At 45.3% G+C, this 23,428-nt stretch overlaps 1 long non-coding RNA gene across 3 annotated transcripts in view; it reads right to left on the bottom strand.

Moving 5' to 3' along the window:
• The window catches only part of LOC140610797 (uncharacterized), a 55,704-nt gene that overhangs the window by 8,560 nt on the left and 23,716 nt on the right, over positions 1 to 23,428 (bottom strand). For 2 of the 3 annotated variants that reach the window (XR_012012307.1, XR_012012306.1), the window contains exons 2-3: positions 836 to 1,097; positions 329 to 437 (exon numbers count right to left, since the gene is read on the bottom strand). This is a non-coding gene — a long non-coding RNA (uncharacterized lncRNA). The remainder of the gene's footprint in view (positions 1 to 328; positions 438 to 835; positions 1,098 to 23,428) is intronic. The other variant, XR_012012308.1, reaches the window with a different exon arrangement.

Genomic DNA, 23,428 nt, shown 5'->3' with positions numbered 1-23,428 from the left:
GGAGCCCGACATGGGACTTGATCCTGGGTCTCCAGGATCGCGCCCTGGGCCGCAGGCGGCGCTAAACTGCTGAGCCACCCGGGCTTCCCTGCCCAACACTTTTGTTCCTGTACCTTACGGAGCTCGTGAGACACTGGCATCTCACGTAAGCTGTCACTGATGCATCATGACCTACCAGATGGAGCTTCTGGAGAACCGGCTGCCATCCCGAGGAGAAGTCCTGGCCTTGCCCTTTTAAGATTTCCCTGAGGGCAGCTGCAAGGCTCGGTGTCCTTTCCCCACCTGGCAGCTGTTACGAAGAGCAGCCACTTGTTATTAGGAACCATACCTGTGGGGATGGCCCTTCCAGGTCAGCTGAGGTCAGACGAGGCACACGGCCAAGGACTCCCTAGGCTCCGCGGACCCGGCACCACATGTCTCCTGCAGCCACGGAGGACCTGCCGAAACAACATCCTTGGAGCCGCTGCGCTGTCAGGGAGGTCCCAGACCTTCCACCCCCGGCCCCTTTCTCTCACGCCACTGACCTTGTTACTCAAGGAAAACAAGGGGAAAGCTCAGGGGGAAAGTGTGAGGGTGGTTGGCAGGGATAAGGCTCCACGTTTGTCAACTGTTTATTTTAACTTTCATTGAGGTGAAACCCACATAGCATCAAACTAACCCCTTCGAGGCGTACCATCCAGTGGTACTCAGAACCTTCGCATTGTGTGACCACCACCTCTATTTCTAAAACATTCTATCGCCCCCACATAGAGCACCCCCACTAAGCAGTCACTTGCTATGCCCCCCGCCATCTGGTCCTTGGCCATCCCCAGCCTGCTTGTCTCTATGGATTTACCGACTCTGGATATTTCATACAGATGGAATCCTACACTGCGTGACTCTTCGGTGTCTGACCTCTTATTCGCCTAGTGTTTTCGACGATCATCCATGTTGTAGCAAGGACAGGATTTCATTCCTTTTTATGGGTGACTAATAGTCCCCCGTGTGGCTCCACCACATCTGGTTTACTCCTTATTCAAATATTGCACATCTGGGTTGTTTCCACTTCTGGGCTCTTGTGAATAGAACTCTCCTCTTCCCCCAGGGCAATATGCCCCCTGTATAAAATTAAAACAACACTGAAATTAGTAAAAGAAATTAGGTCCCATTGCCCCGTGCCCCTGAGTTTACATTTTCCCCTAGACTTTTACTGGAGCTTGTTAAAGGTATAATTCTTGTTTTTTAACAGCATCAAAGGGAGGAGGTAAAGGTCAGTGGAACAACAACAAAAAAATCTGTCCAAGGAAGCTGTTTGGTGAATACCCCAACGGTATGACCTGCCTGAACAGGATATGGTAAGAAATGTTAATTAACCAGGTTTCTTTCAAAAAGCTGGTTCCATGATTGATCTTTGTATTTGTTTTTTAAAAAGATTTTATTTATTATTTATTTGAGAGAAAGAGCAAGCAGGGGAGGGGCAGAGGGAGAAGCAGACTCCTTGAAGAGCAGGGAGCCCGATACAGGACTTGATCCCAGGACCCTGAGATCATTACCAGAGCTGAAGGCAGATGCTTAACCAACTGAGCCCCCCAGGCACCCCATCTTCGTAATCGTAAGCACTTGAGAGGCTGTTGATTGAGGAGAGGCCGGCCCTTGAGGGCCCTGCTTGCTGGCTGCTGGTGAGGCCCCGGATGAGGCAGTGGAATTGGTTAAGTGGGGACCAGAAGCCTCTTTCATTGGTCTCAGCCAAGCATCCAGAAGGATCCCAGTTGGCCACATGAGAGTCACCACAATCTGGCAGAGATGTGCCAACAGCAAGTGGCAGCAAGGCCGTGGGGACACAGGAAGTTGCACCTGACCTCGGGGTGGGTGGGTGGCTCCCGGGGCCTGGGGTCCTTACCGGAGTTCCCACGGAGAAGCTGTGGACGCCAGGGTGTAGCTAAAGTGTGGAATGGCCCGGGGCGAGGTTCTGTCTCGGGTCGTTCAGGGTGTCCCGACAAAATACCACAGACCCAGTGCTTTATAAAACGGGTGTTTGTTTCTCAAAGAGTTCTGGAAGCTGGAAGTCTGAGACCTGAGTGCCGGCCCGGCGGAGCCAGGGCTCTCTCCTGAATTGTAGACACTTCTTGCTGTGCCCTCACGTGGTGGAAGGGACACGGGAGCTCTCTGGGGTCTCCTTTTTTTTTTTTTTTAAGATTTTATTTATTTATTCATGAGAGGCACAGAGAGAGAGGTAGAGACACAGGCAGAGGGATAAGCAGGCTCCATGCAGGGAGCCCGATGTGGGACTCGGTCCCAGGGTCCCGGGATCACACTTTGAACTGAAGGCAGATGCTCAACCATTGAGCCACCCAAGTGCCCCTGTTTATTAAAAAAAAAACACAAAATTGTTTATTTGACAGCACAAGCAGGGGGAGCAGTAGAAGGAGGAGAAGCAGGCTCCCCGCTGAGCAGGGAGCCCCAGGAGGGGCTTGATCCCAGGACTTTGAGATCATGACCTGAGCCAAAGGCAGATGCTTAACCAACTGAGCCACCCAGGAGCCCCAAAGTTTATTTTCATATAGTTGAGTTTATCAATATTTAATCTTGTAGCTCTAGAGCCACAGTTGGAAAGGTTTTTCCCATGCTAACTTTAGAAAGGGTTTTTCCTGGGGTACCTGGGTGGCTCAGTCGGTTGGGTAGCTGCTTTTGACTCAGGCCATGATCCCAGGGTCGTGGGATCGAGCCCAGCATCAGGCTCCCTGCTCAGTGGGGAGCCTGCTTTCTCCTCTACTCCCTGCTTGTGCTCTATCTCTTGGTTTCAAGTAAATAAATGAAATCTCAAAAAAAAAAAAACCTTTATAGAAAGTTTTTTTTTTTTTTTTAAGATTTATTTATTCATTCATTCAGAGAGAGCGAAGAGAGAGGCAGAGACACAGGCAGAGGGAGAAGTAGGCTCCATGCAGGAAGCCCAATGTGGGACTCGATCCCAGGTCTCCAGGATCACACCCCAGGCTGCAGGCGGTGCTAAACCGCTGCACCACCAGGGCTGCCCTAGAAAGGGTTTTTCCCATAGTGTCTTCAAAGAATTATACCATCTTTTCCCCCCTCTAAGCATCTTTCAAAAAATTGTGGTAAAATGCACATCACATAAAATTTACCATCTTAGCCATTTACTTATATTTTTTTTTTAGAGGGGGGAGAAGGGCAGAGGGAGAGGAAGGGGGAAGAGAATCTTAAGCAGGCTCCACCCCCCACACAAAGCCCAACGTGGGACTCGACCTCACAACCCTGAGATCATGAGCTGAGCTGAAATTAAGTCTTAGCCCAATGAGCCATCTAGGTGCCCCATCTTAGCCATTTCAAAGCATACATTTCAGTGGCATTAAGCACATTCATGTTGTTGACTGACCGTCCACACCATCCACCTCCCAAACTCTGCATCTTCCCACAAACTGAAACCCATCCCCATTAAACATGAACTCCTCATTTTCCCCTTCCCCAACTCTGGCACCCACCATCTACTTTCTGTAGATCTCTGTATAGATCCTCTATGGACCTCCTATAACTGGTTTCATGCAGTACTTGTTTTCTGTATCAGTTTTTATATTATGCATCAAATGAAGTTTTTTTTTTTTAAAATAGACATCAGAAAAAAATAGACCCCAATTTTAGGTTTGTAGAAAAATTGAGTGTATGGTACAGAAGATCCTCATAAATCCCCTCTGCTCCACCTCTTAGTTTCCCCTATTACTTTGCATTAGTGGGGAACATTGTTACAACTGGAGAAGCAATATTTATACGTTATTAACTGAAGTCCATAGTTTACATTAGGGTTTAGTTTTTGTGCTGAACATTCTATGGGTTTTGCCAAAGGCACGAGATCCCGTATCCATTACTATGATCCAGAATAATTTCACTGTCATAAAACTCTGCTATGCTCTGCTCATGTATCTCCCCTGCAACCCCTGATCTTTTCACTGTCTCTATAGATTCTCTTTCTCTCCATATATATTTTTTGTCTCTATCTCTACCTCTATCTCTATCATCTCTAACTCTATCTCTATCTCTATCTCTATCTCTATCTCTATCTCTATATATTTGTCTATTTGGATGACCACGGTATATTTATGCACCTACTGAAAGATGTGCTGGTGACCTCAGAGAGGACTTGGTGCATGATGATGGCAGGTGGCAATGAAGCGGGGCCGCCAACGAGTGTGTGACACATGGTGACCACGAGAGGGAGCCAGATTCCCCCTTTCTCTCTACCCAGGTTGGTAGAAACCATTTCCCCCTTTGTTCCAAAGCACTGTTCCCAGTGCTAGGGTTGATCTGGTCTTTGCCTTGAACTAAGGCTGATCTGGAAACCACCTGGAGGGGAAAGTTCAGTTTGCTTCCTTTGGAATAAAAACCAGAGCTTCATGACTAGTTGTTTTCCTTGGAATTGAGATTTTTCTTGCTTCAGCATTTAAGGGGGTTTGTCCACAATCTCACCCAAAAAAGTTTGCTAACTGAAGTGCCAGCTGGATCTGCCATCTGTAGAGATAAGCTTGGCAGTTGGGGGAGCCGGGAGAAAAAGTAGCCCCAAGTCCTGATTTCCCATGAGTGCAATGCCACCATCTTTTTGCCCAATGATGCTTTTGTCTGGTTTAATGAGAAATCAGGGTCTAAGAAGAGTGGGGAATGGCTTGGGAATCACGTAGTTTCTCTTTGGTCTGAGGGACCCCTGTACAGAGTGGCCTCACTGAGCTGAGGGGCTGCTGCCAGCTACTGACAGAGCTGCTTTCTCACGTGCGCAGGGCTCCCTGGTGGATTCAGATGCAGGTGTGACCGGCCACCAGAGCAATGCACCCCCCTTGTCTTCACCTTTTGTTGTTGAGGCTCTGTAGGGAAATAGTGCCTGTTGCCAAAATACTGATTGATTTTTTTTTGTTTTATTTAAATTCAAGTTAATTAACTGATCGAATTTTAAGAGTTTGTTTATTAAGGGCTTAGGATGATAAGAGACAGAAATTTTATGCTTACAAATAGGTTTTTAATGATTAATTCACGATGAATTATTACACACTGAATCCTGTTGAGGGCAGGTTCAGCATTTAAAGCCATTTAAATGTTCCTGTGGAAACTGTCTTTTAATTCCTCTCCATTTCTTTTTTTTTAAGATTTTATTTATTTATTCATTCATGAAAGACACAGAGAGAGAGACAGAGGCAGAGACAGAGGCAGAGGGAGAAGCAGACTCCATATCAGGAGCCCGATATGGGACTCGATCTCAGGTCTCCAGGATTTCGCCCTGGGCCAAAGGCAGGCGCTAAACCGCTGAGCCACCCAGGGATCCCCTCCTTTCCATTTCTGGTCTCTTTCCCTCATTCCCTTTTAAGGGAAACAACATCAGCTCATTCTGGTGAATCTGGTGATCATTCTGGTGATCTGGTTAAAGATCAATTAACCTAAAAAAGGACTTAAAAAAAATACAGCTCTCATCCCTGTCCACAGTACTTGGGTTCCTTAGACCCTCACACAACATCTTGCCTAGATCACCACCCTCCTCCAGAAGCTGGGAAGACCAGTGATCACAAAGGGGGAGACTGCTGGAGGACTCAGCCTAGGAATGGGGGAACCTCAAATGTTAAGTGTGGGCATCTAAGCAGAGGAAACAGTGTCAGCTAAGACTGAAGTGTCACTGGACCGGGGGCCCTGGACTTGGTCATAGGCAGTTGGGATGGGACATGCATTTTGTAAAAATTCATAGACTTTAATTTACAGAGCAGTTTAAGTTTTACATAAAAATTAAACAGTAAGTACAAAGAGTGTCCATATTCCCACTCCCCTCCCCATTCCCCCATGACTAACATTTTGCATTAGTGTCCGATGAAGAATAAAGAATGAAGCAATATTGATACATTACTAACTAAAGCCCACAATTTACATCAGGGCTCACTCTTGGTGTTGGACATTCTATGGACGTTGAAAATAATGGCACAGACCCACCATTATAGTCCTATACAAAATAGTTTCATTGCCCTAAAAATCTACTGTTCATCTACATCTGCCAGCAACTACGGATCTTTTTCTGTCTCTAAAGTTTTGTCTTTTCCCAGAATGTCGTATGGTTGGAATCATATAGTAGAGAATGTTCCCAGACTGGCATCTTTCACTAAAGCAAAAGAAATATGTGCTTAGAGTTCCTCCACGTCTTTGCATGGTTTGATAGCTCATTTAAAAATTTCTCATATACTTTTTCGTTATTGTGGTGAAATATACATGAAATTTACAATCATAGGGGCACCAGGGTGGCTCAGTCAGTTAACAGTCAGACTCTTGATTTTGGTTCAGGTCATGATCTCAGAGTTGTGAGATCAAGCCCGGTGTCGGACTCCACTCTGGGTATGGAGACTGCTTAAGATTCTCTCTCCCTCTGCCCCTCCCCTTGCTCTCTCTTCCACTCTAAAAAAAAAAAAAAGAAAGAAAGAAAGAAAAAAAATCACAATTGCAATCATTTTTAAGTGGCATTAAGTACATTCACATGGCTTTGCAGCCTTCACCACTGTCCATCCCTAGGACTTTTCCATCTTCCCCAACTGTTTGACTCTGTCCCCATGAAACACTGACTCCCCATCCCCTCGCACACATCCAGCCACTCATCATTCTGCTTTTGGACTCTGTGAGTTTGACTCTTCTAGGGATCTCATGAGTGGAAAAAGACAGTATTTGTCTTTCTGCAAATGGCTTTCTTCACGGAGCATGATGTCCTTGAGTCTGTCCACGTAGCAGTGGGTGGAATTTCCTTCCTGTTCAGGGCTGACTAATGAGAGGACTGACTTCTGTCACATTGCTACTTTGTCCCTTATCTTCTGCCTGTTTTATATTTAATTTTTTGGTAGTGGAACATTTATTCTTAAAAAAATTTATTTATTTATTCATGAGAGACACACAGAAAGAAGCAGAGACACAGGCAGAGAGAGAAGCAGGTTCCTTGTGGGGAGCCCGATATGGGACTCAGTCCCAGGATCCCGGGATCACATCCTGAGCTGAAGGCAGACACTCAACCACTGAGCCACCCAGGTGCCCCATGGTAGTGAAATGTTTAAATTTTCTTTGTGATCACCCTGGGGATTACATTTGACATCCAGAAGTTATAACACTAATTTGGATTTATCCCAGCTTAACAACAGTAACAAACAAACACTGGGCTCCTTCACAGCTCCATTCCCACTTCTTTCAATTGTTGGTGTCCCCAAATTATATCTTCACACATTGGGTGTCCAAAAACATAAACCAGTAATTTGTGGAACACATTAGCCTCTTAAAATATGTAGAAAACAAACAATAGAGTTAAAATTGTAGTAACAAGAATACCAGTTTTTATAATCAGCCATGTATTTCTCTTCATTGAGCTCTTTATGTCTCCACATAGCTTTGAGTTCTTGTCCTTTCAACTCACCCTGCAGGACTCCCTGGAGCAAGTCTTGCAGGTAGGTCTAGTCATGAAGATCTCCCTTAACTTTTGTTGTCTGGGAATGTCTTCACTCCTCTTTTACTTTTGAAGGACAGTTTTGCCAGATGTAGGATTCTTGGTTGACACTTTTCTTCATTTTGTATTTTGAATATATCAGAACACTGCCTCTGGCCTTCAAAGCTTCTGATGAGAAATCTGCTATGATCTGGAGGATCTTTTGTATGTGATGAGTTGCTTCTGTCTTGCTGCTTTCAAGATTCCTTCTGTGTTTGGCATTCAATAGTTTGGTTATAGGGATCCCTGGGTGGCTCAGCGGTTTGGCGCCTGCCTTCGGCCCAGGGCCTGATCCTGGAGATCCGGGATCGAGTCCCGTGTCGGGCTCCCTGCGTGGAGCCTGCTTCTCCCTCTGCCTGTGTCTCTGCCTCTCTCTGTGTCTCTCATGAATAAATAAATAAAATATTAAAAAAATAGTTTGGTTATAATATGTCTTGGTATGGGTCTCTCTTTTTTTAATATTTTATTTATTTATTCATGAGAGACACAGAGAGAGAGGCAGAAACATAGGCAGAGGGAGAAACAGGCTCCTCACAGGGAGCCCAATGCAGGACTCAAACCCGGGGCCCTGGGATCATGTCCTGAGCCAAAGGGGCAGACGCTCAACCACTGAGCCACCCAGGCGTCCCAGTGTGGGTCTCTTTGAGTTCATCCTCTTGGGAGTTTATTGAGCTTTATGTTTGTTTCATCAAATATGGGATGTTTACAACTATTATTTCTGCTCCTTTCTCTCATTCTTTTCCTTCTGGGACTCCCACAAGGAGTATGTTGGTCTACCTAATGGTTTCCCACAAGTCCCTAAAGTTCTGTTTTTCTTTCTTTCTCTTTCTTTCTTTCTTTCTTTCTTTCTTTCTTTCTTTCTTTCTTTCTTCTTTCTTTCTTTCTTTCTTTCTTTCTTTCTTTCTTTCTTTCTTTCTTTCTCTCTCTCTTTCTTTCTTTTTCTTTCTTCTCTTTTCCTTAGATTCGATAATTACTATTGTCCCTAACTTAAATTGTGCTGATTCTTTCTTCAAGCTGCTCAAATCTGCATTAGAATTTTTTTGTTTCTTTTTAGGTTTTCATATTTTTTATTAATATTTCTACTTTGTTCATACAGATACTCTTGCCATTCCCTTGTTCCCCTCTTACAGGAAGTGGTAGGACCTGAATCAGGCCCAAACAGTCCTGCTCAACCGAAGGTCTTAACTATTGTTCCTCCTTGCCTCACCAATGGCTTCTACATAGTTCACCTCTGTGGAGCACGTCACCCTGGGACTTCTGGGTTAGTTAGTTACACAGAAGGATACAAGGGCCAGGAGGCAAGAGACTCTGTTAAGTGACATAAGTTAAGTGAGACCATGTGCTTTAGCCTAAAAATAAAACAAGACAACAACAACAAAAAATAACAAAAAATTCTCTCCATCACACTCTGAAAGCATCTAAGGAAAATAATTTTCAGCATATAACACATTAGAGAAGAAAATCAAGATGGACTTTTCTTCAGCCCTCAAGATCTGCTAAATGCTTTCCAGGTGTCTATAAGGGCAGCATAGATTATCCAGTAACCACCAAAGTATTCATAATGTCCTAAAAACTCCCCTTGGATAGTCTTCTATTCCCCCCTTACTTGCTCCTGCAGTTCCAAGTTCTTCTTGAACATAAGCACATCAAGTGCAGTCATGCCTCAGGACCTTTGCACTTGCTGTTTCTGCTGCCTGAAAGCTCCCCTCACCCCATATTACTGCCTGGCTCCATCCCCTCACTCTGGGCTCTGCTCAGCATCATGTTTTCAAGAAGGTGTTCCCTGGCTACTCTGTCTGAGATCACTCTATAGCCTCTTGCCCTGTTTGCCTTTCTCCCTAGTACTCACTAATGTTTTTTTCTGCCCATCTTCCCCACTGGATGAAGGTCTGAAGAACTGTAGATTTGTCTCTCTTGTTCACTACCACCTCTCTGGTGCCTGGCATGTACTACACACTCAGCCAATGTTCAATGTTATGATCTATGTCTGTATTCCTTCAATATTCCTATGTTGAGATCCTAATCCCCACCATAATGACGTTAGGAGGTAGGGTTTTCAGAAGGTGATTAGATCATGAGAGGAGAGTTCTCATGAATGGGATTTGTGGCACACGGGAGCTCTCTCTTCCCCTCTTTCTACCACGTGAGGACACAATAAGAATACTTTTATAAGAAGGCAATGAATCTTCACCAGGAATCAAATCTGCTGAGGACTTGATCTTCTATATCTCAGCCTTCAGAACTTAGAAATTTCTGTTGGTTATAAGCCATCCAGTCTGTGGTATTCTGTTATAAGAGGCTGGATAGATGACGATAGTCATTATTTGTAGTAATGAATGAATCTACATCCTGTACCTTATGTTCTGTAGAGAGGTCTTTGAGATGACCTAATGACAACCTAAGTTGCTACAAATGTGAAATCCTGCCCATTCATTGAACAATGATTGGTACTTACTGGATCCCAGGCATTAGATCCTGGTGGCCATAGATTATATTTAGATTTCTTGTCATCATAATGCTACTCTTTTTCAGAGTATGATTCCTAGCAGTCTCTGCTCTTGAGACCATACCTGAAGTCTCATTCTACTTCATCATGTGGTCAGGAGAATGCTTTTGCCTGTACAGTTTGAGACCATTGTTCCATGATACTCTGCTTTAAAATGCTGCCTTATAAAAATGTCAAAGCCCATTATAAGCCTTTCTGCTTTTAAATATTGTTAACTTCATCTATAGAGATGGAAACGGTGTAAGTAGAGATTTAAAAATATAGTAGTATCTTTCCTCCTCCTGGCTCTACCTTGATCTCTGTGCAACCATGTCCTTGGAGGGATGAAGGTGATGTTGATAGGGTACAATGTTACCATGGAGACGACTGGGACTGGCCCTATGAACCATGTTTTTGGCGGGATGAAGGTGACATTGGTACGGTACAATGTTACCATGGAGACAGCTGGGACTGGTTCTATTAGCTGCAATCTTGCTAGCTATTATCCTGGCAAAACGGGTGTGAAGAAATTAATATGCCAGCAGTTCCTAGGCTATGTGACTGCTACAAAGTCCATGTTATTTTGTGTTTTTAATGATAGACCAGCAAATATCTCCTGGAAACACCATGAAGAGGGAAGATGTAAGATCACCAGAAAGAATGTCAGAAAAATCTTCCAGTCCACCCCCTTGTTGAAGGTTTGTTCCAGATTAACAGCAGGAGAAAACAGAAGTATTTGTACCATTAGCAAAAGAAAACACGTTGAAAGCCAAAAACAAAAAAAGTCCACCTTGAAAATTCACATTCAGCCTACAACTCCACCAGAAGCAAAGTCAGAGCAGCTGGGATATGCCTCAACACCCAGATTTTTTAGCAGATTTTAATTTTATTTCAGGGGGTTCACTGTTTTATCTAATGAAGCTTATCAAAAAAAAATTTCTACCATTATTATACATGGCAGCCAGCACCACTTGCTCTAATTACAAGAGAACAGTAAAAACAGATGTGATAATGGCCACTATGGAAAACAATATGGCAGCTACTGGAATAATTCAAAATAGAATCGCTGTATGATCCAAGAATCCATGTCCAGGTATTTCCTCAAAAGTACTGAAAGAAAGGTCTGAAAGAGAAAATTGCACACTTGTATTCACAGCAGCATTACTCACAGTAGCCCAAAAGTGGGAACTACCTTAGTGTCCATTGATGGATGAATGAATAAACAAAAGATAGTCCATCCATACAGTGGAATATTATTCAGCCTTAAAAAGGAAAATCTAACATAACATGGATGAGTCTTGAAGATATTATGCTGAGTGAAAGAAGCTAGTTACAAAAAAGGAAAAGTGCTGTGTGACTCTACTTCTATGAAGTATGAAGGATATGTACACATCCATAGAGACAGGAAGTATATGGCGGGTGCCAGGGGCTGGGGTTGGGGACGGGGAGTCAGTGTTTCCTGGTGACACAGTTTCAGCTTCAGAGGATGGAAAAGTTCTGGAGACAGATGGTGGAGATGGTTGCAAAACAATGTGAGTGTACTTGATGCCACTGAACCGGGCACTTAAAAATGGTTAAGATGATAAATGTTATGTTATATATATTTAACCATGATTTTTTAAAAAAGATTTTATCCATTCATTTGACACACACACACACACACACAGAGTACATGCAGAGGGAACGGCAGGCAGAGGGAGAGGGAGAAGCAGGCTCATCGCTGAGCAGGGGAACCCAACATGGGGCTCAACCCCAGGACCCTGGGATCATGACTTGAACCAAAGGCAGATGCTTAACCAATGAGTCTCCCAGGCACCCCTTAACCATGTTTTTTAAAAATTACTTTTAGGGGCAGCCCAGGTGGCTCAGTGTTTTAGCGCTGCCTTCAGCCCAGGGCCTGATCCTGGAGACTGGGAATCGAGTCCCATGTCAGGCTCCCTGCATGGAGCCTGCTTCTCCTTCTGCCTATGTCTCTGCCTCTTTCTCTCTCTGTGTCTCTCATGAATAAATAAATAAATAAAATCTTTTAAAAAAATAAAAAATAAAAAAATAAAAATTAATTTTAGAAATCAGTGATGAAATGCACTCTAGCTGGACACTGTTATCTGTTGAAGCTACTAAGATAGCCCTGTGGCCACAACCTCAATACACGGGGACATCAGCCAGGGGGACAGGTGATAAGGAACACAGCACAAACTTCAAAGGACACAGACCCTCACAGCACTGAAACCTTCTAAGTGTCTCCCATGCCAAGACTGACACATGCCCCATGGCCCAAGAAAGGTGATTCTAGCCCAGCCCCTGGAATTGAGGCCCAGTGAAGTTGTGATTTGCCCAAAGCCAGTCAGCCTGAGTAGGGGACCCTGTGAGGAGCCCAATCTCTGTCCCTGGGGCCCTTCTGCTCTTAGGGAGAAGAAAGAACTTTTTGGGGGGAGCTCTTTTGTGGGGCTACAGTTGAGAAGACAACCTGAGAGCTCAGGAGAGGCAGGGCATGGTGGGTATAGCCAAGTATGGTCTTATTCCTTCAGGCTGTTATAAGAAAATGCTGCAGACTGTCTGGCTTATAATAAGAAATTAAATTCTTATAGAGGCTGGGGAGTCCATGATCAACGTGGTAGGAAGGTCAGGTTCTGGTGAGATCTCTCTTCTTGGCCTGTAGATGGCTGTCATCTTGGTGTACCTTCACTTAGAGGTAAGAAGGCAAGAAAGCTCCCCTGGATCTCTTTTATAAGAGCACTAATGCCATTCCAAAGGTTCCACCTTCACAATCTAATCACCTAGCAAAGGCCCTCCCTCCTAATACCATCACATTGGGGGTTAGGATTTCAACATATGGATTTCAGGGACTTCAGTGTTCACTCCAGCGCAGTGACCATCATGTTGAGAGGAAGAGCCTTCTCTCCCAGTAGCTCAGGAGGCAGCCCTGAAGGCAGAGCCCCATTCATACCCTCTCACTTGATGATAACCCAAATATTTTTTTAAAGATTTTATTTATTTATTCATGAGAGACACACACACACAGAGGCAGAGACACAGGCAGAGGGAGAAGCAGGCTCCCTGGGGGGAGCTTGATGTGGGACTCAATCCTGGGACCCCAGGATCATGACCTGAGCCCAAGGCAGATGCTCAACCACTGAGCCACCCAGGTGCCCCGATGACCCAAATATTTCAATACTGGAAGGATTTCCTTTTTTGGTAGTCCTCACTCTTTGCATCCAACAAAATCCCTGGCCCTGAGAGACCAAGATGTTCTGGTTCCTACCCTCCTGCACTTCACCATTTCCTGGAGATGGACTGGGAACCTGTGTATTAGAGTTTCATCTTCTCCAAAAAGAGGTCTGGCCTTTGTCCCCCACTTCTGGGAGGTAATCTCTGATATGTCATGCCGCGGAGGAGGGTCTCTGTTTGCAGGGAAGCCTTGGGTCACACCGGATAGTCCAGTGGTATGACTTAGGCTGGGGGCCAGAGAGACCCACAGTATGATCTGAGAGGGGGCTTTGGATCACGTGGTATCTGTGCATCAGGAGGCTGGGATTGACCTTGTGGGCAATCCACCAATTGGTTGACTGTGCCCACATGATAGTGCCCCATACACACTCAGACCCTGTGCGTGGGTGAGCGTCCCTGACTGATGATACTCTGGGTTGCATCACACATCGAAGCTGAGAGAGTAAAGCTGTCCTGTCTGCATGGGGGGAGAACAACAGAAGCTGCGCTGTGCGCTTCTGCCTCAGCTCTTCGCAGTCTGTACCATCCTTCCCCTGGAATAAGCTGTAGCTGTGGATGTTAAGAGCTTCTAGTCAGTTCTGGAAGGAAGGCAGTCTCAAGGAAACCTCAATTTATAACTGACACCAGAAATGAGGGCGGTCTTGGGACACCTGGGGCGCTCTGTCAGTTAAGTGTCTGCCTTTGGCTCTGGTCATGATCTCAGGGTCCTGGGACGGAGCCCCACATCAGGCTCCCTACTCAGCGGGGTCTTCTCCCTCTGCACCTCCCCACTGCTTCTGTTCTCTCACCTTCTCACTCTGTCAAATAAACAAAATATTAAAAAAGAAAAAAAAAGCAATAAGAGTGATCTTGGGTGAACTGTGTCCTCAAACACTGTAAGTTGCCTCTAACCCATCAGAGCAAATAATTAAGTGAAAGAGCATTTGAAATTCTCATCATCCTTTGAATCAGAAACAGGGAGGGGTTCTCTGAGAAGCTCGCTGCTCTGGTTGTTATTGATGCTAGAACTTTCATAGTTTTCCATTTTTCAAGTCCAGCTAAGTTCTGACCAGTTGTGGTGTGAGCAGTGAAACTTTACTCTAGGGACAGCTATCTAGGGGAAGTTCTCATCATCTCCTGTAAGGGCTGTGCTGGTCTTTGTTGAGGCACATGTAAGGTCTGCAGCTTTGTTTCATCTCAGTGGGTTTGCTAATCTGTGGCTTTGCTGATACAGTGGTGCTCTGAAGTCTCCCTATTTCTCCTGAAAACAGTTAGCTGTTGGGTGTAGGCTTTTGAAATAATCCCATAAACCTCACCCTGCAGTTTGGGGCACCTGGGTGGCTCAGTCAGTTGAGTGTCTGACTCGATTTCAGCTTGGGTCATGATCCTAGTGTCGAGAGATCAAGCCCTGTGTAGGCTCTGTGCTCAGCAGGGAGTCTGCCTGAGATTCTCTCTCTCCCTCTCTCTCTGCTCCTCCTCCTGCTCACATGCTCTCTTTCTTAGATAAATAAATAAAAATTTAAAAAGCTGCTACAGACTTAAAATGCTTTCAAAATTATCAGGCTGACACAGACGGGTATCACCCATCGTATGCCCATCAGGATGGCTAGAATAAAAACGACAGGAGCAAAGAAAATAGTAAGGGTTGGTGAGGATGGAGATTAGTTAGAAGCCTGGTGTGCTGCTGCTGGGAATGTAGAATGGTGCTGCTATGGAAAACTATATGGAGGGTCTTCGAGAAATGAAACCCAGAATTACCATTTAATCCAGCAATTCCACTTCCTTTTTTAAAAAAGACTTATTTTATTTTTTAAAATATTTTATTTATTTATTCATGAGAGACACAGAGAGAGAGAAAGAGAGAGAGGCAGAGACACAGGCAGAGGGAGAAGCAGGCTCCAAGCAGGAGCCGGATGTGGGACTCGATCCCCGGTCTCCAGGACCACACCCTGCTGAAGGCAGCGCCAAACCGCTGAGCCACCTAGGCTGCTCAAGACTTATTTATTTTAGAGAGCGCTCACAAGTGGGAGTGGTGGAGAGGGAGAGAGCATCTCAAGCAGACTCCCTGCTGGCCATGGAGCCTGACCCGGAGCCTATCTCACGACCTTGAGATCACAATCTGAGCTGAAACCAAGAGTTCAGATGCCCAACCGACTGCACCACTCAGGCGCCCCCAGTGATTCCACTTTCGGGTAGACACCCAAAGGAATTGAAAGCAGGGTCTTGAACAGGTATGTGTACACCCATGTTCACAGCAGCACGATTCACAACCGCTAACCTAAGTGTCTATTGATGAATGAATGGGTAAACAAAATGTGATTTAAGCACACAAGGAAATATTATTCTGTCTCAAAAAAGGAAGGAAATTTGAACGTGCTGTCTCCCACAGTGGCTGCCTCACTTCATGTTCCCATGTTCCCACATTCCCACTGGCCCAGGGCAAGACGGCTCCCTTTCCTCCATGTCCTCGTAACACTTGTGATTTTCTTTGTTTTTGTTTTTTTTTATAATAGTCATCCTAAAACATGTGAAGTGGTACCTCACTGCGGGTTTGATCTGCATTTCCCTCTAATAATTAGCATTGTTGAGAAAATATTTTTATTTATTTATTTTTAAAGATTTTATTTACTATTTATTAAAGACAGAGAGAGAGAGAGGCAGAGACACAGGCAGAGGGAGAAACAGGCTCCATGCAGGGAGCCCGACGCGGGACTTGATCCCGGGTCTCCAGGATCACGCCCTGGGCTGAAGGCGGCGCCAAACCGCTGAGCCACCTGGGCTGCCCAGAGAAAATATTTTTAACTGAGGAATTATTCTGAGGCTAGAGAGAAGTATCCAGAATTATGTAACAGACATGTTGCGTCCTGAGATGACAGGGATGCTCAGGTTGGTTCTAACCCTTCTTCTGTGCTAAAACATGACTTCTTCCTTTGAAAAAAAAAAAAAAAAAGGCACACTTCCCTGTACACTGTCAGTGGGGTGTGGGAGTGCCACACACCTGCACTGGGCTCAGAATGCAAGCAGAGCCGGTCCAGTCCCCCCAGACAAGTTTAGCGCTTGGGGGAGGTCACGTGGCCAGTTGCAAAACCACTCCTGACACGCAATATCTTGTAAGCTCAGAGTCTTCATTTTCACAGAAACCAGTTGTGCTAAGAGGCTGCTTCTCTGTACACAGTCCCCCAGCCCCAGCCTTTGCCTTCACTGGGGCTCCCGCAGTGATCCCCCTGCAGAGTCCAGCTCATGTCATGCTCTCTGCCCTCTTGAGTGTCGGCCACAAGGAGATCATACAGTGGTTGCTGGACTTAGGTTTCTCACATCACATACCCTACCCAACTTATAAACCTCAGGAGCTGGGCTGCCTTCTATGCTCGAGAGACATCTGCTGAACTCTGGCCACCATACTACTTTTTAAGAAAATGAGTTCTAAATTGTTCTTAAACCTCATAATACATTGCATTATTATGAGTATTTCAAATTCATTCATTTGGATTTACCCACTTTTTTTCACTTAATATTCTGTTTTGGTTCTCAACCCTTCCCTCTGGGATCACTTCTCTTCTGTTCTGCTTGAAGAACATCCTTTAGAATTTTTTTGAGGTGGGTTTGCTGGTGGCAAACTCTGTTTTTATTTGCCTGAAATATCTTCCTTTTGCTATGTTTTGAAAACTGTTTTCAGTGCAAAGTTGACTTTGGTTTTTTAAAATCAGTAGGTTGAAGATGCAATTCCCTGTCTTCTGACTTCCAATGTTGCTTTTGGAATGCCAGTGGTCAGTATGATTCTTGTTTTTATCCCAGCTGATCTTAAAGTCATTTCTATTTCTTTGATGTCTAGGTTTTATTGCAATTGGCCTAGATGTGGTGTTATTATTTTGATACATTTTAAATTGAGGTGTAACACTATATAGTGAAGGATTACCCAAAGAGAGGTCTGTCCTCTGTCTTGGCTCATGGGAGGTAACCTCTAAACCCTTGGGATTTCCCGATAGGACTGTGTTGGCTACTCATGGTGGGAACCTCAGACCGCACTGGGTAGCTTATGCTGACTTGATGACTCATGGTGGGCCCCTTGTTTATGCTCAGAGATGACTCTGGGTCGGGCCACACCAGAAAGGCCAACCATGTGATCAGATGGCAGAAGCTGAGACATGTGATATCAGCCCAACCTCCAGATCTGAAGACAGATTCATGTGGCCAATGATTCTTCTTTTTTCTTCTGATTTTATTTATTTGTGAGAGACACACAGAGAGAGAGGGAGAGACATAGGCAGAGGGAGAAGCAGGCTCCATGCAGGGAGCCCGATGCGGGACTCGATCCCAGGACTCCAGGATCACGCCCTGAGCCGAAGGCAGACGTTTAACCGCTGAGCCACCCAGGCGTCCTGTGGCCAATGATTCAATCAATCACTCCTACCTGATGACACCGTAGTAAAAACTCTGAACCTCGGGTGCGTATCCCTGGTTGGCAATAATCTACATATTATCACACACTGATGTGCTCGGGAGATAATGCATCCCTGGGGACAATCCCAGCTTCTGGATGTTAAGTCTCTAGTGTCTGGCCATAGTTAAGGTTGGAGGAACATTTGCTGAGAGATGCACACAACTATTTTTTTCTTGTATCTGTATTGTTCTGTAAGTCCTCCATTACTGCTTTCTTTTGTGTTTGATTTTTTTTTTTTCTAGTATCCCATCTTGATTCCATCCTCATGTCCTCATGTCCTTTTTTTTGGCTTTACTCTGCCATCTGCCCCAGATGGCTGTGAGTAGCAGATGTCTTTACTGCTTCTGACAGATGCTGCCCAGGAAGTGGCCCCAGCCCTGGGACAGCTCTGAGGGGGTTGACACAAAAGCAAGCCTTGGTGCTTAGTCCTTTGGTGGTGGTGGGGACTGAGGGCAGGTCAAAATGTACAACCACAGTTCTTTGAGAACAAGATCCATATTGTCCCCCACACTCCACCTGCTGATGGCATCATATCCCACAGCTTAAGGGCTTGGTCCCACAAGACTGCCTCCCTGACCCTTTGCTGCCAGTCCCAAGTCCAGGTTATCAGCTGTGCTTCTGGGGGACCAGCTATAAGTCATAGATAGGTTCTCATAATCCCTTCCTCCTGTCCCGGTAGTTTGCTAGAGCAGATCACAGAACTTAGGGAATCAGTTTAATTACTAGTTTATCAGTTTACTATAAAAGATATCACAGGATACAAATCAATAGCTAGATGAAGAGATACAAAGGGTAAGACCCCAACACAGGAGGTTCTGTTTCTGCAGTGTGGGACTCCGCATTCAGATGCATTTGGTTCACCAACCTGGAAGCTCTCTGAACCTAATCCTTTTGGTTTTTTATGGAGGCTTCATGACATAGACAAGCTTGATTAAATCACTGGCCACTGAGGGCTGACACAATCTCCAGCTCCTTTCCCCTCCCTGGAGCCTGGGATGGGTAGGGATCAAAAGTTCCAGTCCTCCACCAATCACATAACTGTTTTGCTGGATAACCAGCCCCCAACCTTCTGTGCTTTCCAAAAGTTCCCTCATTAATATAAGCTCAGGGGTGATTGAAAGGTGCTTGTTATGAATATCAAGACGCCTTTATCACTCTTTTTTTTTTTAAGGTTTTATTTTTGGGATGCCTGGGGGGCTCAGCAGTTGAGCGTCTGCCTTTGGCTCAGGTTGTGATCCTGGTGGGTCCAGGAATCGGATCCCACATCGGGGTCCCTGCGAGGAGCCTACTTCTCATCTGTCTGTGTCTCTGCCTCTCTCTGTGTGTTTCTCATGAATAAATAAATAAAATCTGTTTAAAAATATTTTATTTTTAAGTAATCTCTACACCCAACGTGGGGCTCAAACTCAACCCTGAGATCAAGAGGTGAATGCTTCTCTGACTGAGCCAGCCAAGGGCCCAAGACCTTTATCACTCTTATCACTTATGATATTCCAAGGGTTTTAAGAGCTCTGTGCCAGAAATGGGACAAAGCCAAAAATATATTTCTGATTATAAATCACTGTACCACAGAACAGAACCATTGGAAATTTCCAGAGGGACTGGATGTGGGAGTGAGAGAAAGTGAGGAGGTAAGGATGTTCTTGAGATGTTTGGTCTGAGCCCCTGGAGGGACGGAGCTGCTGCTGACACAAATTTGTTACTATTTTTAAAAATACAGTATACTAACTTAAAAATAATTAAAAATCATTCACAGTCTGATAAATCCTTCTCAACCAACTGAGCACCTTTCAAGTTCTAAACCAAAGTGTCATATTGGCTCAGGTGAATTCACTTATTTGACCAGTGTTTACTGAGCATGTACTATCCACCAGGCACTATTACTGATACATGGGATACAGGGATGAACAAAAAGAAGACCCCACATTCCCAGAGCTCTAACACTAGTGGGAGAGGTGCATGAGGGGCACAGGAGACAGATGGTTGGTATAGCACATAAGTAAACCAGAGAGAGGGTTAAAAGGAGTATGTGCCGTGGAAAAACAGAAAAGCAGAAGAATTGGGAGAGCTGCGTGCTGAGGGAGTGGCTGCAATACTAAATACAGTCATCAGAGAAACTGAGATTGGAGCAAATGTACAGGTGAGCTGAGGGATGGGAGTCAGAATACTCCAGACAGAAAGACCGCAGGAGCAAAGGCCCTGTAGCAGGCTGGCGGAACAGCGAGGAAGCTAGCGTGGCTGCAGTGAGCCAGTGATGGGTACTCACAGAGATGAAGGCAGGGGTTTGTGGGGCATGGTAAGGACTTCAGCTTAGGTCAATGCAGCCACTGTTCCAGTCCTTCTAGCTTAAGATTCTAGAGGCTGATTTCAGAAGCAAGAAATGCTGTCTTCATCTTGCATTAGAAACATAATCCATGGCCTCTCCTACTCTAATTTTTTTAAAATTTTAAATATGAAGGAAAACAATCTGCATCCAGGCACCTAGAGGTGTTTGGTATAGCACAGCAGGCAACTTTGCCATGTTTGAAAATACCACAGCAAAGGGATCAGCAGACGATTGTTAAAAGGAAAACCAGCCACGGAGCCACTGAAAGAGCAGCTTTTCTTCCTCTTGATCCTGCCAAGCGAGGCCTCTCAGCAGTAATTACTGCACGTGCACGCTGACTCAGGGTCTGGCTGGTGCTTTCATCATTCCATCCTGCCGTGTGGGGTGCGCAAATGATCTCAGAAGGGCCAACAAGAGCTTTGTGATGGGGACCTCCATGCCCCCTCCATACACACAACGGTCGTGATCTTGATCAGATGAAACAGTCCCCAGGTTTTCCCAGGGCCACTTGGGCTGATGCTTCTCATGTGGAGATTCTTCACATCCCCCAGGCAGCACCTGAGGTTGGTGGTGAGGACCTGGGCTGGCTTGATGGAGGTTAGCTGGATGGCATGGATTTATTCCCGCTTACAAGGACTTTCTTTTAATTGAGGTAAAATATGCATACCATAACATTTACCATCTTAATTCTTTTTCAGTGTCCAGTTCAGTGGCATTAATATACCCCGTTGTGCAACCATCACCACCACCCGTCTCCAGAACTCTTTACGTCTTGCAAAACGGAAACTGTCCCCATTAAACCACTAAATCCCCATTCCCCTCCCCCAGCCCTGGCTCTGACCATTCTACTGCCTGTCTCTACCAATTTTATCCTTCTAGGGATCCAACATAAGAGGAATCTTACAGAATTTGTCCTTTTGTGTCTAGCTTCTTGCACTTAAAATCATGTCCTCAAGGTCCATCTACATGGTAGCATGTGTGAGAATGTCCTTCTTCTTTAAGTCGGAATATTACCCATATTTTGTTATCATCTGTCCATGGGCATGAGGGTTGTTTTCACGATTAGGCTATTACGAACAGTGGTGCTTTGAATATTGATGTGCAAACATCTCTGAGACCCTGCTTTCAGGTCTTTTGGTTCTATACCCAAAAGTGGAATTGGAGCGGCCTGGATGGCTCAGCAGTTTAGTGCCGCCTTTGGCCCAGGGTGTGATCCTGGAAACCTGGGATCGAGTCCCGCATCGGGCTCCCTGTATGGAGTCTCCTTCTCCTTCTGCCTGTGTCTCTGCCTCTCTCTCTCTCTCTCTCTCTCTCTCTCTGTCTCTCATGAATAAGTAAATAAAATATTTAAAAAAGAGTGGAATTGCTGGGTGATATGGTAATTTTAATTGTCAGAGGAACTGCTGTACCTTCTCCCATCAACAGTGTACTAGGGCTCTGATTTCTCCGTATCCTCGCCAGCACTTGCTATCTCCTGTTTTCTGAGTAGCAGTCATCCTAATGAGTGTCAGGTGGTTGTCACTTTCAAGTGTTAAGAGGCTGCTTCTGCCTTCATAGAACTGTGTCTTGGGTTAATAAAGTCATTAGATGAATGAACCGGTGAGCAGGCCCAGGGAGAGGTTAACAGCCAGATACAGCCAAGAGAGCAAAACTCTTCTCCTTGGAGAATCAGAGCCATTGAGACCCCACCCCTGTTCCTTTCCCACGGTCACCCTGGAAGTGCACATACAGGTGGTATTCTGGGAACACCGGCTTAGGCAGAGACAGGCTCTCCTTTCTCCAGTTCAGGGTTGGACAACCTGTTCTGCCACAATCTCATGGATGCCACTCCCAGGCCTAATTTGCACTGCGGAATGAGGTCAATGAAAGACAAGGAGGAGAATGTACAGGAGAGGCAAAGAGGAGGTGGATGGAGAGGGGCCGGTGGGACAGGCAATTGGTTCTGTCACACTCTCGCCGTGCTGCAGGGTCCTCTGGCCACACAAGTGCCCACCTAAACTGCTGAGCCACCCAGGGATCCCTTATTTTTTTAAGTCTTATTTATTTATTTAAGATTTTATTTATTTATTCATGGAAGATACAGGGAGAAAGAGGCAGAGACACAGGCAGAGGGAGAAGCAGGCTCCATGTAGGGAGCCTGATGTGGGACTCGATCCTGGGTCTCCAGGATCACGTCCTGGGCTGAAGGCAGCGCTAAACCACTGAGCCACCCAGGCTGCCCAAATTTTATTTATTTAAGTAATCTCTACACCCAACATGGGGGCTTGAACTCATGAGTTCGAGATTGGGAGTCATATGTTCTTCAGACTGAGACAGCCAGGCGCCCATGTGGGAATTACTTTTTTTATGGGGGGGGGATTACTTTTGTTTCAAAAAATGTTGAAAGCAGGGATCCCTGGATGGCTCAATGGTTTGGCGGCTGCCTTTGGCCCAGGGCGCGATCCTGGAATCTCAGGATCAAGTCCTGCATTGGGCTCCTGGCATGGAGCCTGCTTCTCCCTCTGCCTGTATCTCTGCCTCTCTCTCTCTCTCTCTCTCTCTCTCTCTATGTCTATCATGAATAAATAAATAAAATCTTTAAAAAAATATTGAAAGCATTCTAATACCTTAAACAGGGGGCACCTGCATGGCTCAGTTCTTTGAGTGTCTGTCTTCGGCTTAGGTCACGATCCTGGGGTCCTAGGATTGAACCCCATATTGGGCTTCCTGCTCAGGGAAGGGCCTGCTTCTCCCTCTCCCTCTGCCTGCTGCTCTGCCTACTGTATTCTCTCCTTTTTTTTTTCTCTCTGTGAAATAAATAAATACAATCTTAAAAAAAAAAAAAAACAAACAACCACAACAAACAACCTTAAACAGGATTTGGGATGTGTAGGCCTACAGAACAGACGAATAAACACGAAAATCTGTCCCACCCTCTGGGGTTGGAACTGGATGTTAGACACTGGAGGGAGGGTGTCCTTGTTTTAAAAGCTTCTGAAGTCACATAAATACAGAATAGTTTGTAGTAATAGGACAGGATTAAATACTAGTCATTGAAGTGTCATAACTTAATCTGTCTTGTAGACTGAAGGTTTTGTACATCCAACATGTAGAGACAGTCCCACCCTCAGCTGGCTCTGTCTCTGTCCCCACATCAGTGCACAGACATCCACAAGTGGTGGGGGCTTCAGAGCCTAGAGCCTGCGCCCAAGAGAAGTGAGGAGGACAGGGCAGCAGAAAGGAGCAGATGCTCTGAAGGGTGGTCCCTAACACTGGACCACCAGCTGGAGGCTGGAGGGGCTTGCTCCTAGTGAGTCTGTGGCCACCCTGTCTCATTTGTCTTTTTGTTTTGTTTTGTTTTTTTGTAGGAGTATTTCCCTCTATTAATTTCTTTTTCTAAAACTGAGGTAAAACTGGTGCATCTAGCTGGCTTAGTGGGTAGGACATGTGACTCTTGATCTCGGGGTCATGAGTTCAAGCCCCATGTTGGGTGTAGAAATCACTAAAAAAATAAAA

The sequence above is a fragment of the Canis lupus genome, chromosome 19 (assembly GCF_048164855.1).
Source record: "Canis lupus baileyi chromosome 19, mCanLup2.hap1, whole genome shotgun sequence".
Lineage (NCBI taxonomy): Eukaryota > Metazoa > Chordata > Mammalia > Carnivora > Canidae > Canis > Canis lupus.
Note: the sequence above shows the minus strand (reverse complement) of the source record. Positions and strands in the feature narration are given on the sequence as shown.